This window comes from Aethalodelphis obliquidens, unplaced genomic scaffold (assembly GCF_003676395.1).
Source record: "Aethalodelphis obliquidens isolate GAN/ISIS:26980383/991018 unplaced genomic scaffold, ASM367639v1 scaffold130, whole genome shotgun sequence".
NCBI lineage: Eukaryota > Metazoa > Chordata > Mammalia > Artiodactyla > Delphinidae > Aethalodelphis > Aethalodelphis obliquidens.
This window is the reverse complement of record NW_020838074.1, coordinates 412521-416551: the sequence shown is the minus strand read 5'-3', so window position 1 is coordinate 416551 and position 4031 is coordinate 412521. Positions and strand designations below refer to the sequence as shown.

The following is a 4031-nucleotide window of genomic DNA, read 5'->3' as shown; positions in this document are numbered from 1 at the left end:
TTCTGTGGAGAGAAGGCGGGCCTGGCCCCCCAAGGAGGGGAGGGGAAAGCACATATAATGCTCTCCTGCCACATGCTAGGAGGCGCCTGGCACTTTCACTGACTTTATCTCATTTAATCCTCACAACAACTCTGGAGGTTGGGGATCGCTGACTCCAGCTGCAACTAAGAACTAAGGCTTCAAAGTCATGCCTATCTGTTTTAAATTCCAGGCAGCATCCAAGAGTGGGAAAAAATGTAGGAAGAGGCAAACTTTTCCAAATGCACTTTTCCAACTTGCCCAAATTTGACCTGATGTGTGTGTGTTTGTGTGTACGCAAACACACACACAGGTGTAGCAAAGACACAAGTATGGGCTCAGCCATCACGCTGCCTGAGTTTAAATCCCGCTCCATCACTTAGGAGCTCTGTAATCTTGGTAAGATAACCTCTCTGTGCCTTTCCATCTGTAAAATGGAAACAAGAGTGGCATTTACGATATTTGAGATATTCTTCAAAATAATATGGGATGGAGAATTAGGTATGGATACAGATAAAACAAGAATGCCTGTGAAGGGAGTTCCTTAGCGGCCCAGTGGTTAAGGCTCTGCGCTTCCAAAGCAGGGGGCACGGGTTTGATCCCTGGTCGGGGAGCCAAGATCCCACATGCCCTGTGGCATGACCAAAAAATTAAAAATTAAAAAAAAAAGAAGATTGGCTATGAGTTAATAATTATTATACATGGGGGTTTATCCCATTCTTTTGGTCTACTTTTGTATATGTTTGGAATTTTCCATTAAAAAAGTTATAGCAGTATTACTCACAAGAGCCCAAAGGTGGAAACAACTCAGATGTCCATCAACAGATGAATGGATAAACAAATTGTAATATGTATAATACATACAATGGAATATCATTTGGCTTTGAAAAGGAATGAGGGACTTCCCTGGTTGTCCAGTGATTAAGACTCCGTGCTCCCAATGCAGGGGGCCCGGGTTCGATCCCTAGATCCCGCGTGCTGCAACTAAGAGCCTGCGGGCCGCAACTAAAAAATGATCCTGCGTGCCACAACTAAGACCCAGTGCAGCCAAATCGAAGAAGGAAATTCTGCTTTCTTCCCCTTGGGGGCCCAGTGTGCAACGGCTGAAAATAGCAGCCTCCTCAGTAGTGTACGCAGCCTGTTGCCTGTACAGGTTGCCCTCAGGGACCTTGGAGACAGCCCTTTCCAGTGGACCTTCATGACCGGCATGGTGTCCCCAGTCTAGACTCCAGACAGGTATGCGCAGTGCCTTTGGAAAGCTCCAGGGCACAGTGGCCAGGGTTCACACTGGCCAAGTCACAATGTCCCTCCGCACCAAGCTGCAGAACAAGGATCATGTGATTGAGGCCCTACGTAGGGCCAAGTTCAAGTTCCCTAGCCGCCAAAAGATCCACATCTCCAAGGAGTGGGAATTTACTAAGTTTAATGCAGACGAATTTGAAAACATGATGGCAGAAAAGCGGCTCATCCTGGATGGCTATGGGGTCAAATACATCCCTCATCACAGCCCCCGGACCAATGGCGGGCCCTGCACTCATGAGAGACTTGGCACTGTCCCTTCCTTACTCACGCCCACCAATAAATCCTACTTTCCTGTCAAAAAAAAAAAAAAAAAAAAAGAATGAAATTCTGACACATGCTACGATGTGCGTGAACTTGAAAGAATTATGCTAAGTGAAATAAGCCAGTCACAAAAGGACAAATATTGTATGATGCCACTTATATAAGATACCTAGAATAGACATTTTCATAGAGACAGAAAGTAGAATAGAGATTGCCAGAGCCTGGGAAGAGGGAGGTAATGGGGAGTTACAGTTACTGGGTACAGAGTTTTTGTTTGGGATGATGAAAAATTTCTGGCGATGGGTAATGGTGATGGTTACACAACATTGTGAATGTACTTAATACCGCTGAATTGTACACTTAACATGATTAAGATAGTAAGTTTTATGTATATTTTGCCACAGTAAAAAAAAAAAAAACAATGAGATCATGCTTGTAAAGTACTTAGCGTTTTGGGTACATCGTAAACTCTCAATATTAGTTAGTATTATCAGATGCACATCCAGTCTCTTAGAGACATGTTTTGGGACTATGTTGCATTGTCTGGCCCCCAGGATTTCTCTTCCCAGACCCTGTGTCCAAACCTGTGCATGTCTGTATTACCTGGGTTTGTCTAGCTTGCAAAGCCCCCTTGTTTTTATTCTCTCGCCGAATCGTCATGAGAACCTTCTGAGAGAAGTGTGAGTATGGTTCCCATTGTGCAGATGAGAAAACCAAGGATCAGTCAGGGAGGTTATGGGGTTTTTCTAACAGCAGGTAGGCAGAAGCCAGGTCTAGAAGGCAAGCCCTCCGCTCCTCCACACCTTCTGTGCATTCCTTCTCTTTAGTCCTTGACTCCCATACCCCACTCCACTGTAAACCTGTCTGCCTGTGGCTCCTTTGATGGGAGGGGCTTCTGGAAAGAGGCACTCCTGCAAAGCCAAGACCGAAGACTTGGTTCTATGCCTTCATTATGGCTCCTCAGGGGGACTGAGGAACTCTGTAAACTGGGAGGGCAATGCCCTCCCTGAAAGGTTTCCAGGGATCCCCCTGCCCTAATGCCCCTCTCGAAGCAATCGCAGTCTCCTTCCCCACACTTCTATCTTGCTTTACTGACTCAGTCCCACGTGACATCCCTGCAAGCCGAGAAGTGAAATGTCTGATACTGCCCCCGAGTGATAGTGTTTTCCCAGCGTTCAGAACATCTCAGGCTGCCTCGACCTCTACCTCTGGCGTTTACAACATAGGAGACCACTTTTCCCCATCCACCACACAGTCTCTTTACAGTCCTTGTGATACCCTGGTCTCTGGGTTTAACCTACACACAAGCACCATTGGGACAATGGACTAGACCCCGTTGACCGGCCGCCACGCTCTGCCTGCTCGGGAGCCAGAGACTAACACTCTGAACAATTGTGCCTGAATCAGAATTGCCTTCACTATCCTCACAGCCAAGACTCTTCCCCTCAGGGCTCACTCTCTTTCAGTCATTGACTCGTTCATTCATTTCTTCAGGAGCGATGCTACCTGCACGTGTTTCTTCTCCCTACCCCAGTGACTTGTTGTGAACCAAAATATCACGCACACCTTGGGTGTGGAAATGAATTGTCAGGGAAAGCTCATCTGTGCCTGAGAACACTATTGAGACGACCGCCCGTGTTTCAATGGGGCTCGTGAGTGGTACTCAACATTCCTGAGTAGGTCTGGATTATACTGTGCTGTTATTTCACACACAGCTAGACTGCTTGGGATGGTTACAAAAAAAGGTTATCCAATCTTTCTCCAGATACTGCTCCTACTGCTGTCTAGGATCATGGGTTAAGGAGAGCTCATGAGATTTCCACCTCCAATGTATCTCCTGAGCTTCGTTCTCCTCTGTGGTCATTCACAGCTCTGATATCACCCCCATCCCAGCCGTCTTGCCATACTTGCTCCTGGCCATGCTAAGGTCTATGCCCAGGACAGGGACACCTTTAAAGGTTCCAGGAAATAAGAATCTATGCTGTTCTATCATTTCCCGTGTTCCTTATTATTTAGAGCAATTTTAATATGCTGGAAGAACCAGTCTGGTTTCCATCCAGGCCCCGTTCTCTACAGCAAAGCGGTCTCTGGTGCCCTCAAGGGGCAGAACTGAGCAGTGGCGAACCTCTCCACTGACGGGACAAAGCCAGCAAGCAGCCTGAGAAATGAACCCTCTGATTCACCTCCACCCCAATTTTACAGAATACTCTGGATTCACCTTTTTATTTTAAAGATCATGAAACACTTTTAAGAATATCAAAATATGTTTGAAACACAAACTGCCCCCAGTGCTCTCAAAAGCATAGACCAGACCCAGCCCTGACCCCATGTGAGAACTGGGGAGCCCACAGGGCCATACCAAATGGCTGCTCCCCAAAGAATCTGAACTTGAAATGTGTGAGCATAATGGAAAAGTGATGAGATGACTCTCAGCTGGAGAAAGAGGTGCT

At 46.7% G+C, this 4031-nt stretch overlaps 1 non-coding gene across 1 annotated transcript; it reads left to right on the top strand.

Moving 5' to 3' along the window:
• Positions 1-1059: 1059 nt before the first annotated feature.
• Positions 1060-1199, top strand: LOC113616066 (small nucleolar RNA SNORA70). The gene has a single exon (XR_003431212.1). It is a non-coding gene; the product is annotated as a small nucleolar RNA SNORA70 (small nucleolar RNA).
• The last annotated feature ends 2832 nt before the right edge of the window (positions 1200-4031 follow it).